Raw genomic sequence first — 16,686 nt, 5'->3', positions numbered from 1 at the left:
GCTCCTGCCATGGTCGTCATATTGTAAGGGTAGCAGTGCCAGATCGTAAAGCTACTATAAACATTTAAGATGGCCTCTGAGCCCAGGCAGGTCAACACAAACAGTTGCGAACCGGTTATTAACAGTGGGTCTACGGCCACTAGCCAGTATCCTGCCAGAGCATCGACGTTCACGTATCGACTGATGGCGCCAGAGGACAACTTGTAAGATGGAATGGAGCGCCATGGTCTTCAGTGATCAAAGCAGATTCTGCCCGGACGAAGGTGATGGTCGTTTCACGTACAACGTAGACCTGATGAGCGCTGTCTCGAAAACTGATTCGTTCGAGACACAATGGCTCCACTCCAGGCCTTATAGTCTGCAGTGCGATAAGCTACAGCCCTAGTTCACCTTTGGTATTTCTGGAGGGGACGCCAACCAGCGGACCCATTCTCTTGCCAATATTGCAACAGGAAGATGAAACTCAACTTGCTCTGTAAGTCATGAAGAAATTTCTCTTGCCAGCGCGATCTCTGGACTCGTCTCCAATTGAGAACTTGTGGGATATGATGGGAAGACAAGTGACTCATGCGACGTGTCAGCCAAAAATCTCTTACAAAACTGCGTCAACAGGTGCAGCATCGTGGCATAACGTGTCCAAGGATAGTCTTCGCTAATCTGTATGACCGTCTGGATGCCAGGATCACGGCTTGCACTGCCATATGTTGGGGCTACACCACATACTAATACGGATGTTTCAGAAGTGGATTACACCCGATACCTCAAAACCGCTTGTGCTATTGAGCTGTAAAAGTAATTCTTTCACGTATTCCATATGCACTATCATAACTTCTTCTTCCAGCAATGTACGAGGCCTGTTCAGAAAGTAAGCTCCGATTGATTGCCAAATTGAAACCACAGTGAACATCAGAAATGTTTTACTTGTAACAATTAGCTACACCTTTCAGCTACTTCTCTATGTAGTCGCTGTTCTGACTTAGACTTTTGTCATAGCGTTGTACCAACTTTTCAATAGCCTCATCATAGAAGGCAGCCGCCAGTGCTTTTCGCCATTTCTCCACGCTGGCCTACACCTCGTTGTCTGTGTCAAAATGTTGTCTTCAAAGACAGCGGTTCATGTGACCAGAGATGAAACTCAGGGGGAGACAACTGCGGACTGTATTGTGGGTAATCTCACATTTCCATTTGAAAACGATGCAGGAGCATCTTCATTGCCCCTGCAGAATGCGGCTGAGAATTGTCTTGAAGAAGAAACAGCACGACAGTTATGTAATGTTAGCTGCATAGCTTCAGGCGAAATTTCTCACCAGGCCCTCGTACTTGGCGGCAGACACTATTTTCTAGACATCTTTACGCACTCACTGTGAGCTCAGAAATGAGAAGAGCGACGTGATGCTAACTGGGGTTATACGAGAGACACTACCCAACACATCTGTGCAAAGCTTTATCGGATTTTCATAGTCGTTTCCATTTCGCGACCGATCGGAGCTTACTTTCTGAACGCCCCTCGTATTTTTAAAAAATTTTAACTGTTGTGATTGCAGTAAAACATTAAAATTTCTGCATTACTAGCTTCGGTTGCTTGACAACCACCTTGAGATCTGTTTAAATAACAATAAACAGAAAATTGCCTTTAATTTAGGGTGAATTTTACAATGGATAAAAAAACCAAAATATAGAGAATATAGCTCTGCTCACAGATTTAAATAAAATTTAATTATGGCAGTTATAATTGATACACAGTAATTGATGACCTGAAACGCCTGTAATTCCGAATTTGTGGAGACAAACTGAATATAGATTTTCAGTAAAAGTGAAGTACTTCACAAGCTTTAACACATAAATTTTATATAAAAGCATTAAACCATGAAAGAACTTAAACTCAATAAAAGGGTACCATGCTTATTACAAACTGTGAACCTAAGTGCAATATCCTCGTTAGTGGGTGTAACATATCAGTGATAAGAAACATAAAATTAAAAAGTTACATACTGCACCTAAGAGAAGGCCGTTCGATTTGGTTGACAGAAAATTATAGTAAAACGGAAAAAAATCTCCTGAACCAATACCCAGTGAGCAAGACGAATTTAGTCAGTATTCTTTATCTTCATTAAAAATGTAGTGCAAACTTCGAGCATTGGAAGCATTGTTAGCGATAATGGCAGAGCACCAATAACTATTTTAATACTAGATTACAGCACCTTCTTATAGCACTTACTTGATTTAGAATATGGACATTACAGTTCTTGCTTTTAATCCCTGTTAATAGTTACACTCTGATAATTACTATATGATCCTTTTGACATACTGTTAATTTCATTTTAATATAATCTTTGACTCAGGTATCCCGTGACTTACATTTTGACAAATTCATGTACCTAATCCTCACAAACCACAGACTTTATAATACTTAAATTTGCCATGAAATTAACCAACACTGTAACGAATAACTGGGTAGAGGGGTTTTTCACGTACTCCAATAGTTAGGCATTTATGTAAGAAAAAAGCCCTAAGATTTGGTATATTTTTTCACAGAATTTTGGACAGCTATAAAAATCTGGCAGAAGAAGATGTCAATATTGTGTTTCATAGATACTTGAAATAATGATATATCAAACTTTGCACAAAAATACATTAATTTCGTTTTGACAGATTTTTCAATAAGGGAACATTTGTACTCAATTTGTTAAAAATTTCAGTTGTTTATAATTAAAAACATATAACATCAATTACTGTGAAAACGTAGCTGTGTCGGCATGTAATATTCCTTGACAACTGTAACAAATGTAGTTACATTCCTTTGAGAAGTTTGGACTTGATAAGGTTCTTTTGAAAGTATTGAAACTCTGCATTCATCCCATCTTAAAAGATACTAATCTTTCCATTCTATGTGTGTCTTTGCATCTGGAATTTTGACGATGTGGGCGCTCTTCTCTTCTGAAATTATTTAGTCGTAACTATACTTAAAATTATAGATATACGGAAATCTTCTGCTGTTTTCATTGAAGTTGTCTGTTTTTTAATGGTTGTAACTCCGTGAAAATAATTTCATTGTTTTATGTAACTGTAAATGGGGAAATAAAGCATTATTGTATAGAAAATTAAAAATTCATGTCATAGTGGGCTTAGCAGCAAGTAAACTGCACTCTTTCTTTCTGTCTTTCTATAGATTTACGTTTGCTGTGATGCACTTATTATACTGTGACATCATACCAGATGCTCATTACGAAAATGTTTGTGAATGTGATGTCGAAGTTAATCCAGACATCAGATTTATGTGCTGTTGGCTTACCGAACTGAAAGATTGGATTGTTCCTGGACATGTGTTACTTTTGCTGAGTGAACAGTAAATTTACTTTCAAAATCTTTTCTTAAAGAATTTATTTTATTTACTGGCGATTCATCAAGAACATTGACACATTTAATCACACTAGGTGAGCGTGGAAGTAGTTGCCAGGAAGTAACTAATGGAAAATTACTTTTAACAAATGTGAATTTATTCCTAAAAGTTTTTTTCAAAACTGATTTAAAATTATAAGCAGGAAAGCACACTCAAAATATCAAGTCACAATTTAACATATGTGAATTTTATTCCTAAAAGCCTTTTCAAAACAGATTTAAAATTATAAGCAAAAAAGCACCGTCGAAATATCAAGTTACAGTTTTATTTAGAGGCAAAGAACAATTTTAACAGTAGGAGCCTTCAGGCTGCTAAGCTTGCCTGCTCCATTTCAACACGGCCGTAGTCATGACCGCTCACAACAACCTCTGAAAGGGTACACTGGTGCAAATCTGCAACACCCCAGATTACTTAAAAAAAAAAAAAATTAACAACTCACACAAACATGTAAACTATGCCCCCCGAAAGTGCAATTTTTTAAGGACTCTTAAGGTGGAAGGGTGGCAAGCTTGTAACCTAAAATGATTATTTAAATAAAACCCATAAAATGCAGACTTACATAAAATGTACAACATGCCCCTACATTACACATATACCACCTCGTAAGATGATAGGCAAGATAAAAACATATTTCAAGAATTCGGCCTTTAAGCAATAAATTCGTTAACATCGAATCCGACAAACATGACAGAGGCAGCTATTAACGTATGGCAGATTGACAGGGTGGGGGGGGGGAGGGGTTACTAAACAACCCGAACCGCAGATTGCTCTAAACCTCCCCAATTCCACAAGGGAAAAACGGACCACCCAATTCACAATGACCACCTTCCCGCGGGTGGGAAAACGGAGAAGAATGGTGGGACGATCCCAAAACAAAGCGGCTGGTGACCTCACCAAGAAAACAAGTAGAATTTACCAAGAAAATGAAACTACATATCTCCAATCACTTAACTTCTAATAAACCGCGATTTCTGGCGAAGACCTGGCGCAGCACGCCCAACGCTCTCCCAAACCGTCCGCTGCCAACCGCTTCAACGGACGCAGGAAGGCGCACCGATCTCCCGTCTCACGGCGTCGCAGCTCGCCACGGCCATCCCGATGTCGTGGTTTCACTCCTGTTGCTCTCTTGTGAACCGCGAAGCCACTACCCCTTTCTATACGGCGCTGCCCACTGGACTCACGTGGGGACCTCACATGCGCCGACGCTCAAGGCGGAAAAGTCATCTCGTATCTCAGTGCGCGACCAACCAACCGACCGATCCAACCGCCAATGACCGTTGCCCGAGCAACTCGAGCAGACTGGCAGCCTAACGCGCAGACTCAGATACAGGAACTCAGCCCCGACCGGGCGACCACTAGCTGAGTTTTGTTACTGGCAAGACTCTCATTTTCTGGCTTTAAGGTTTGATCCAAACGACAGACATACTACCACTGCAAGGACAGACAGACACTAACTGCCGCACAAATGCAAACGAGAGACAGACCGGCAACTGGTGACACGAAACTGACCTAGTCTCACTCCGACTGACCACCTTAACGTACGGCAGACCACCGGACAGACAGACACTGATTGCCTGACACTGAGCCGGCTTACCAACTGACTAGACTCCGACTGACAGACTGCCCTGGCTGAGCAACTGCCTCCCACTGACTCACCTTCTAACGAGCTCATAGCGCCCCTTAAATGCACGTGAACAAGCAACCTTTCCCCTTTCACACCAGAGGGAGTCACCAAAGCTGCGATTGTCACAGCGGCGCCACCGCCAGAAACGGAAGGCGACTGCTTTACACTACACGCTGCGGCGCGCTTTTCAAAACAGCAATTTTTACTACAGCTCACTGAGTTATGCGTTAGATACCTTGCATTTTAACGAATGTGACCCGATGTTGGAACGAAAAAAATTTTCATTTGTTGACATGCCATTATTTTAAGAGAATGTTGATGTGCATGCTGCTGCTTGCTGACACTTGTGCTGCAGGATGGCCACTTTTGACTCGAGACTGGTGTTTGCAGGAAACTGTGGCAGAGGTTCATGAGTACCACAGTGAGAGTGGAGTGACGAATTCTTTCTGAACTGCGGTATTATTAGTTGCCTTTCATACAGCTAACCAGTGATGGCGAGCGTAGTTGACTTGAGGAGATGTACGGTGAGGCAATGGAATGCCGTGGCAGCAAAACCGAGTCTGGTGTCAGGTGGTGTCCTACCATTTGCAAAAACCCTTGTTTCGATGTCTTGAACTGTTAATGAGTTACAACAGGCGTTAAAATCATGTGACCTATGTTGTGCATCAACAGAACATTGTGCAAACTGGATGCATTCCTCCCACGGATACTAAAACCAAACTCTAGAGAATATCACTCTGCTCACTGATTTAAACACAATTTCGTTATGGCAGATATTTCATACACAGTAATTAATGACTTGAAACGCAAAGTCTAAACAGTGTGGTTATACCTCCACAAAAATTTTAAAATTTTTTAAAGTGCTTTACTTAACTGGATGCAATATAGAAACTAAGATGACTGATGAAAAGAAATTCAGTTCTTTACCACACGAAAATATGAGATTATAAGATGTGAAAGGACCAAACATATTTCTCTAAATGGTATCCTTAAGCCTTTCAGACACTCTGGCTACAATTGTAGGTATTAACTTTTACTGTGTCTTAGTCACAACAGAATTATTTTTCCCAATGGAAAGTCGAGGTACAGATTGGTGAATGTTCAACTTTTTCATCATATGCAAGTGTTGCCAGCTGTTGGGCATCACTATGAAAATATCAGCAAGTCAACGTAGCAGTGTGCAGCAGTGTGCAGCAGTGTGCAACAGTGCACAGCAGCTCGTGGCCACCATAATACACGGATGTGGGTGGTTCGCTGTATTCCACTGTATAATTGAATATTATTATTATTATTTTGCATTGCAACTATTGGATGATCATTTTACTATTTATTACACCAGAGAATACTGTCACAGAACAAGCCGAGTACCACAGTCACCGTGGTGTAGTGCTTATGCTACTAGAGTGTTGCATGGATGGTCGTAAGTTTAAAACTCACCCGAACTGTAAAATTTTAATTTCTATATTCGTTTAGAGTGCATTCAAGAAGTATCCTCAATTGTCAAGAATGTTCTGTAGCTGTATATATACTGTATGGATTCTGGCTGGAGGTAGTTCGCTCCACGCTCTTGTATGTGTAAATGCTGAATACACCTTCGTTAAGTGAACTTAGTGTTCGTCATTCATCTACTTACTCCTTTCTCTACGTGACATTATTCTGGTGGAGGCGCTGGGTATTGGAACTTGTGATAGCGCACATTATCGTCGACACAGTGGCTCCCATCAGGCCACGACAGAGCCGCCGTTTACGTGGCGAGAAACCCGAGTTCGATCAATATTCTACAGGTCGCAGTCTATCGGAGACAGAAGAAAAAGGGGACGTTAGGATAACAGCAGCTGTGTGCCACCACATGAGACATCCTTCCGGGTTCTCTGGTGACGATGACCAAAATCCAAACAAGTCGTTGAAGTAATATGAGTCTATAGCCAAATGTAGCAAATGGGATGACACCATGTGTTTGGCTATCGTATTTTTCTATTTGGAGGGCATTGACAAGAAATGATATGAGAACAACGGGGAGAAGTTCACAAGCTGGGAAGTATTCCAGGCGGAACTGCGCAAGTATTTCGGCGACACACAACGACAGAAGTGCAAGGCTGAAGATAAATTAAAGTGTAGGGCACATCGGCCGGGAGAAACTACAGCATGCTACATTCAAGACGTTTTGGAACTATGTAAAATAGTGGATCCTAGAATGAAGGAGGAAGATAAGGTTGCACATCTCATGAAGAGTGTTGCTGAGTACATGTATCAAGCCCTACTCCTGAAGGATGTTTCAACAACAGATGACTTCATAAAATGGTGCCAGTATATCGAGACAATGCATCAGAAAAGAATTACACGCAAGAAGTTTTAACGGCTTCCAAACAACGTATCGATGTCTGTAATGAAGGAAGAAACTGATTTCACAAGTGTTCTTCGTCAGATAGTGAGAGAGGAAGTTAAGAAAGCACTTGGATTGCACGGCGAGCAAAAAACCGAGGCGCTTCAAGAGATCATATGGGAGGAAGTGGAACAGACGTTGAACCCAATCTCTCGTCCTTCATTCCCCTTTAAAACTGTGAAAAAGTCGAGACCCAGGCGATGTTACGTTCCTGAAATGCCGCATGAGGAACCTGTTTGGGCAACAAGGAAGACTGTCGTCTGGAGGACCCAGGATAACAACCCATGATCTTTCCACTGCGGACGACGGTGACATGTGGTGCGCTATTGTCGAGAAAGACGGCGAGTATTCGATGACGCCCGCGCCAGAAGACGGCAGACCGATCTTAGTCGACGCCAACTCCGGGACGACGAAGATGAACAAGAAGATGTGGGTGCAGGACGACGTAGGACTTCATACTGCAAGGTAGCCACTGGAGAGGAAACTCCCTAACACGCCGGTCAAGGCCTCCATCGCCGTTTAGAAGTTCCAGCCTATCACCTAATCGCCGCAACCTGGAAAATTAAATGGTGCGACCTTTCTTGGAGGTGAGGCCGCCGAAGAGAAAAATCCTCCGCCGTCGATCACTACAGAAATGATAGGAAACTACGTCGATATCCTCATGGATGGCCGAGCAGCCCAAGCTCTTGTGGACTCTGGAGCATCATTTTCAGTCATTTTGGAGAAACACCGTCGCCAGTAGCAGAAAACCGTATTCGTCGACGGCAAAACATCTCTGCTGAAGGTGGCTAATGGGAAATACGTAAAACCTACAGGATGATGTGTCATTCGTGTGAGTATAAGTGGTCATAAACAGCCATTAGAATTCATCGTCTTACAAGAATTTAGGCAGGACGTCATTCTCGGACTGGACCTTTCGAAAGCTTCCCAGTAAATTATAGACTGTGGTCGCTCGAAGATTATGCTAGACGAGATGAAATACTGTGGACAGGAAGACGCGTATCCGAGTGTGGAGACTGTGTGTGCTGGATGAAGTGATCATTCCTGCAGTCAGCGCTAGAAAGGTAACTGTCATGTGGCTCGCCATGCATCAACCCATGGATCTCGTTTAAGAACGGATTCGGTGAATTGTGGATGGTTAACTGTCGCCGAGAACCACAGATCCTTCCAAGACGCATGTGCGTAGCAAACGCTGAGCCGTTAATTGCCGAACAGCTGATCGTCATAGAAACCTCCCATGCCGAGTCTGTGGGCGAAATTGGCGCTACCACTACGAGAAAACTTCTAGCTCGACTATCACCAGATGTCACTAAGGAACAACAGAAGAAGCTACTTGCCATTCTACAAGAGTTATCTGAATGCTTCAATCCAATGGTGAAGAGCAAATTAGACAAATCGGTGGTGAAGCACCGGATTAGCACTGGAGACCATCAACCAATAAGCCAGAGAGGATACCGTGTGTCAGCAACGGAACGTCGAATAATTCGTGACGAGGTAGAGAAAATGATGAAGAATGACATCACTCAGCCTTCGCAGAGCCCGTGGTCATCACCAGTGGTTCTCGTCAGGAAGATGGATGGCGGTTGGCGCTTTTGTGTAGATTACAGAAAGCTTAATAAGATAACTAAAAAGGACGTTTACCCCCTTCCACGAACTGACGATACACTAGCTTGTTTGAAGGGGCCTAAGTATTTCTCAACCACGGACATGTACTCGGGTTACCGACAAATCGAAGTACATGGCGCTGATCGCGAGAAAACTGCATTCATCACCCCTGAGAGCCTGTATGAGTTTAAAGCAATGCCGTTTGGTTTGTGTAATGCGCCAGCAACTTTTGAATGGATGATGGATAATCTTCTAAGTCACCTAAAGTGGACGATGAGTCTTTGTTATTTAGATGATATTACAGTGCTCTTAGAGACATTTGATGAACACGTAAAAAGACTGAGGCCGTTCTTAAGTGTCTCCAATAAGGCACACTGAAACTTAATCCGAGAAATTGTCTCTTTGGACCAAAAGAAATCGAAATACTTCGACACCTTGTGTCAAACGAAGGTGTGTGGCCAGACCCAGGAAAAGTGAGATCTATAACGCAATTTCCTATTTTTAAAAGTATTAGAGATGTGAGAAGCTTCCTCGGACTTTGTTCGTGTTACTGTCGTTTTATAAAAGACTTTTTTATCAAAGCCAGGCCACTCCAAAGTTGTTAAAAGCCGATGCTAAATTTATATGGGGTGGTGCTCAACAATATTCTTTCGATGTGCTGCGGAAGGCTCTGACGACTGACCCTGTCCTTTGTCTGTACGATGAGAAAGCACCTACAGAACTACACATAGATGCCAGTGAGTATGGGATCGGTGCTGTTCTGGTGCAAATTTCGGATGGAAAAAGAGAAGGTTATAGCTTATGCTTCTAGGACACTTTCAAAAGCCGAGAGAAACTACTCAACTACAGAAAGAGAATGGCTTACTGTGATCTGGGTCACGTGCAAATTTCGACAGTATCTCTATGGAAGGCCGTTCACAGTTGTTACACATCATCATTCAGTTTGTTGGTTGACAGGTCTTAAGGATCCAACAGGAGGACTATCCAGGTGGGCACTACGTCTTGAAGAGTATGGCATTACCTTAGTGTACAAAAATGCAAGAAAAAACCAAGATGCTGACTGATCTCAAGAAACCCTGTGCAAGGCTATCAAGACTTTGATGAAAATAGTGACTATCTCGCTGCACTCCAGGATCTCTCTGCTGAAAAGAAGAAGGACGCCAAGATATCTCAAATTATGCTTGCCTTAAATGGGTAAGGGGACGTGAAAGGACAATTTAAGGTAGTTAATGTATTACTTTCCGTTTGGAAAGAAGTGGCTACCAGTAATTCCTAAACACATGCGCTTAGATGTTTTACAGAAATTCCATGACACACCTGAGGCCGGACATTTTGGATTTATTAAGACATACGATAGGATACGCAAGAGATTTTTCTGGCCAGGTTTATTTAGGACTGTCCGTCACTATGTGTCGCACTGTAGAGAGTGCCACAGGAGAAAGGCAGTTCCTCAGAAACCACCTGGCCGACTCAAACCAATTCCACCAGCCGAAACACCTTTCCAGCGTGTTGGGATTGACCTCCTCGGACGGTTTCCGACGTCTGCTATTGGCAATAGACAGATTATTATTTGCACTGATTGTCTGACACGCTATGACACTCCAAAAGCCGTGGAAAAAACCGAAGCATTCGAGGCAGGCAAATTAATCGTGGAAGACATTGGCCAGGTGTTAACCAGTTTTCAATCGAATCTTGTGACGGAGATAAACCGTCGCTGCAACATTGATCACATGACGACTGCCTACCATCCGCAAACTAATGGGCTTACTGAACGCATTAATAAGACCTTGGCTCGGCAGTTAGCTCGACTCCGCACGCTGTAAGCTTAAGAAAACGATCGCCGAAGGTATGACGCGAACCACTGCTCTGTTGTCTACCAGCCAGGTGACCTCGTTATGTTCGGGAGGTTGGTCTCTCTAAGAAGCTCATCAGGCGCTAGTTTGGAGCTTATAAGATTTTAAAACATTTGTCTGATGTTACTTATGAAGTTGAAGATTTCGACCCCGACACAAGACGACGAAAGGTCAGAGATACGGTCCATGTCCTTCGAATGAAGCCCTCCCTATAAGGATCCTGCAACCCAGGGTAAAGTCGAAGCTAGAGTGACAGGCAACAAGCCGAAATGTGGCGAAGAGCATAGCGACAAAGGAAGTTCTAAGAAGATCTCCGCCAGGACGAAAATCAGTCATCGGGAGTCGGAATATGCAGGACCGATGACCCGTTCCCGAACTAGGAGGACGCAACACCGAGACCCTGTTCTCTCAAGGAAGGAGCAATGTCGCAGAAAACGCTGAGCAGCACAGCACCGTGGTGTAGTGGTTATGATACTAGACTGTGGTATGGAGGGACGTGGGTTCAAAACTCCCCTGGACTGTAAAATATTAATTTATATATTCGGTTCGAGTACATTCTAAAAGTATCCTCAACAAGAATCATTGTACTGGAATGTTCTGTAGCTGTATATATACCATAGGTGTTCTGGCCGGAGGCAGTGCACTCCGTGTTCTTGTAAGTGCAAGTGCTGAATGAACCTTCGTAACGTGAAGTTAGTGTTCGCCATTCATCTAATTGCACCTTGTTCTGCGTGACATTATTTCATAGTTGGTCATTATAATCTGTAAAATGAAGTCAACTGTACGAAATATGTTTAGAAAATGGGCAGATATATTGTGTATAAATCTTTCATATAAAATCATTAAAAGTCATATAAGAGCATTACCACATAAAGTAAAATTTTCTTTCCTCCAGAAAAAATTCAGGTCTGAAAGGATTAGAATTGGGTAATATGTATTTGACAGTGGCCTGTGTTCGTGCTCAATTAACCACATCGCTAACAATTTGTGAATGGAATCAGCAAAAACAGAGTGAAAAAGTTATTACTGTGGTTCTCTACAGCTGCTCATGCACTAGTGATGTCACAAATAGATTCATCCTTTCCTCGAATTATTACAGCTATGAATATATGAAGGGCAGCAGGTATTATTTGAGAATAACTATGAAGGAATGCCAAATTACTAAGGTGAATACAAAGTGGCATACTGCTTTCTGTGTAGGAATCAAAAATTTTGCTATAAACTGTAGGAAAGGTTTAATACTTAGGCGTGAAACAAAGCAATTTGTTTGTCTGTGCATTAATTCATTTTCATGTGAGCTTTAAAGAGAAAAACTTAAGTTTTCAGAAAAACTGTATTTATTTTGTGTCAGAGTGGAGTGGGAGACTATCAGTCCCACTGCTCCACGACTATCCAGCACAGGCATGCTGGACCATGCAGCAAAATCAATACGAAAGTAGCGGCTGGAATGTGGTAGTATTGGTACAAAGAGAAGGCTGGTGCATCTTGTTCTCGCAGGTTGCATATATCAGGGACAATCATACCGTCAAGGGCAAGTTATGCCCCTCACCATTAACGAATTGTTAAGCTAATTGATTTATGACCACCTGGGATTTGATCTGTTACTCCCTGGGGATAATCCACCCTTCTAAGAAACCCTAGCAGATCCTCATCCCCTTCCTCCTCCTCTCCCACCACACTCTCCTCTGGGAAAAGGGATGACAGCTCTGGGACACACTTCTGTCACTCCTCCGAGTGCAGTTCTAAACCTCTTTGCCCCCTCCTGGGAAATACCCCCAGCCCCTCCACTCCCATGTTGTGAATTGCTAGGAAAAGGGCTTAATCTGTGGTTGCTGGAGAGGGAGGATCTGACAGCATGAAATTCAAAACAGTGTCAATTACACTGCAGAGGAAATTTTAATATACGGTTAAATTATAAAATTCAATTCCCATATTTTTTACTTAATCACTTTGTGGGAGACAGGGTTCCTCCCCTACCCCTCCTCGCTTGTGAATTGGTGGGAAAAAGGCTGGAGGGGAATGTGCTGCCTTTACTTTTGGTGGGAAATGTGTTCAGTAGACAAGATGTTGGTGTTGGGCAGAGAGGAGTTTTTATATGTGCATTACCTATAAGCAAACAGCTGAGGACTGCGTCCATAGCCTACTACATGAGGAATCGAAAGAAGTGTATGGGGAATAGTTTTAAGCAAATAATGGTGATGTAGTGGGGTGGACTAAGGATGCATTTCGCAACTCATAGAGACTTTTCCCTGTGATAGAGCTGTCCGTGTTTTCTGAAATGGCGTATCTATCTACAGTGCAGGAGACAAGTTTGTCCTACTCCACTAGTTCAGACTGAATGCGCCACTGCTGCTGCCTGGGATAGGTTCGAAATTTGTTGGAAACTGTCTTACAACTGCTGCTGGAAGTATTTTGTTTATTTTGGCAGGGAAATGGAACTAACGATTACCATGTGGCCTAGCTGTCGAAAGGTCCACAGATAGGAAAACGCTCGGAAAAGTGAACTGATTATAACAGCAGACCGTGAAAATCTTCGAACTACAAAAAGGAAAACATTCGAAGCAGAAGAAAGCACCTGTTGATATAGCACACTGCATACTACAGACAAAAAAAGTTCATCTGTATAGGTATTAAATCGCAGACGTCGAAAAACATCGAAGAAATGGTCATACAAAAAACAGAAATTCGCGAGATAAACGTCGATGAAAGTTGTCCTAGTTACACAGTGCTAATAAACGATAGTGAAATAAAATCATAAACTGCTGTATACATACGAAACAGCAAGTCATGAGAAAAATAAAAGACGGTCACCAATCGTAAATTGTCATTTCACGAAAAACAGCGGTTAAGTGACGTTAGTAAGATACTTCTAAGACAATACACGCAACACACGCGTCCGCTTCTGTCGCTGCACAACCAGTATACTGGTCAGTTCGCTATCCAGCCTTCACAGGCGCCACGAGCGCCGCCTCCGGGACTCGTCCCCGTAACAGCAGGCACAAGTACAAGCCTGCAGCTATGGCGCGGCAGCTCCCTTTGATCTCACAGTCCAACGACTGCACACCGCAGTCGGCGTCCTTTGATAATCGAAACCTGGGAAATTCCTGTCGAAATTTATGCTCTCTCTCTATCTATCTCTCTCTCTCTCTCTCTCCTTCTCTCAAGTGGCTACCTGGCTACCTCCTGTTGCAACATATGCACCTCACCTCAAACTCCTACACCAAGGTGTCTCCCCCCCCCCCCCCCAAATACTGTGTTCCTGTCTAATGTTGAATAAGTGAAGGTATGTAACGCTTAACCCTACCCAAGTCGTCTTCATTCTGCTATTGAATAAAGTTGTGTCAATGTGCCTGTGTCCTTGCTTATATGCTAATCGTGCATCCTTGTTAGATAGTTATTGGAAGATGAGGTATTCATCAGCACTGCCAGTGACAAACGCCCAAGACAATCGCCGGCCGAAGTGGCCGTGCGGTTAAAGGCGCTGCAGTCTGGAACCGCAAGACCGCTACGGTCGCAGGTTCGAATCCTGCCTCGGGCATGGATGTTTGTGATGTCCCTAGGTTAGTTAGGTTTAACTAGTTCTACGTTCTAGGGGACTAATGACCTCAGCAGTTGAGTCCCATAGTGCTCAGAGCCATTTGAACCATTTGAACCCAAGACAATCAGAGGAATGGGAACTACTGGATAAGTATATAGTCAAATCCATAACTGTATTTTTTTACAATAATTTCACTAAGAATTTCATAGACTGAATCGATTCTACCTCGTTGATTCGGCATATATCCACCAAATCCTGGATCAGCTGGAAACTAAGAGGTAGCAGGAGCAGCATCGTAAGTGTATATGTATATTTTTCTTCATTGTAATACTGGTATACGTAATGTATTTCTGTTATTTAGTGGTCAACTAGTCTGAGACATATTATTTCCATTAAAAAAATTCTTTCGAAAATTTCATTGTAGTAGTGTGTACATGTAGTATGTTGCTGTTATTTTGGGGCCAACGAGTCTGAGGCACATTCTTTGATTTCTAAGATCAAACGCAGGAAGGGACAGAGGCTGTAATACCATCCTCTATCACAGCTACCATGTAAGTATATATTCTAAAAGATTTTAGTTCCCCGTAATTTTGTGCTTATACGTTTCTTTTAGTTGATCAATATGTTGTAGTCGATGTAGTGGAAATGGATCCACATCACAGCTATTGTGTAAGCGCATATTCTAAAAGATTTTTATTCCTCGTAATTTTTGTGCACATACATTTCTTTTATTAGGTAACATGTTGTAGGCCGATGTAACGGAACTGGATCGTTTGATCGATGGTGATCTGGGGAAGAATTATGAGGTACCACAAAGTGGGGAGGAGATGGAGATGGAGCTGCGTCGCCATGAAGAGATGCTGGAAGCAACTCCCAGTGACGTGAGGGATATGTCACAAACCCACACCGATGTAGGTAATTTATATGAAGTACATATTCACTCTGCTTACGTATAATCAGTGTTTTTTCTTTCCTTGCAGCAGCATCAGGCGATGTCTGAAACACTGTACTTATTTTCTTTTCGTTATTCTTCCAGCACTCGCGCCTACGGAACAACGACTATCCGCACAGTAAGCCGCGGCATGAGCACCGGGGGGCGCTGAATAAACAACGATCTACACAAGGTCCTGTACGGAACGATTCACCATTTAAGCTGGACCCTGTCACTGTGTGAGAAGCCGCAGCCGCAGCCGCAACCACCCCCGCTGCCGCCGCCCCCATGCCAGATCCACTCTGGCGTTCATGGACCACCCACCCTCCCTCTGGCAACTGGCCCAGGGTTGTGCCAACAGCCATCTCCACACCCGCAGGCGCAGACAGGCTGCTCACAGTGGGCAGCGCATCATCTCACCCCCTCCCCCTCCCACCAAACACACGTGTTTTCAGCTGAACTGCAAGGTGCGTGCACCTCACAGCTCCTCGTGGCAGCCAGAATCAACATCATCACCATCCAGATCTAGTTATAGTAATACTATTAGTTGTAATCCTATCGCTAGAGGCAGTTCCCACTCCTGTCCTTTCCATGAAGGACATTAGATTAGAAACACCATACTGCAATTAGAATAGCGTTTCCAGATGCCTTTCATTAGGATCTAGACCCCAAAATGATGATACTGTGACCCTGTAGGGTTCCTGAAAACGTTCTTTCCTGTCCAGGAAAGAAGCCTCCTCAACATTGTTAATGATCCCTGGTATCCCAACATCAAATGCAGCACTGTACTGTACATCATACTGTCGCACACTGTCCCCCTCCCCCAGACAGACCTGTGGCACTGAAGAACAAGGCTTCTATGTATTTGGGGGGAAAATATCATGAAGCACATCAATCGCCGAGTGATTTCACGAATCCACCTTGAGTGCTACACCTGATTGGTTTTACGAGATAGAAGTTACAGGGTCCACTAAAACACTTAGCAGAATACACATCCTTACACATGTCTATGGTCCAATAAATTGTGGGTCAATCTACATCAAGCTTCCTAAAGATACAGCTAATAAGCAAGCATGTGTTAATGTCAAAAATAATACCGTCCAGGCTTGATTTGTATGGTCAGTCCTGGCTTTCCAGAGAAATATTAAACACTATTAAATGTACATATCTCAATACAGTAGATACCTTGAAATTCGCAAGTGTAACAACTTTGAGTGTATCGAGTTCACCATCAAGATACAGGACATAACTAAATCTGAGGTGTATAATATCTGAATGTCGGTTCATGTTTAAGGCATAGGGAAATGCAAATGAGATGCACAGAATAAGCAGGATAAACTTATAGTAGTCAG

Source organism: Schistocerca nitens, chromosome 2, assembly GCF_023898315.1.
Source record: "Schistocerca nitens isolate TAMUIC-IGC-003100 chromosome 2, iqSchNite1.1, whole genome shotgun sequence".
Taxonomy (NCBI): Eukaryota; Metazoa; Arthropoda; class Insecta; order Orthoptera; family Acrididae; genus Schistocerca; species Schistocerca nitens.
This window is presented reverse-complemented; position numbering follows the sequence as displayed.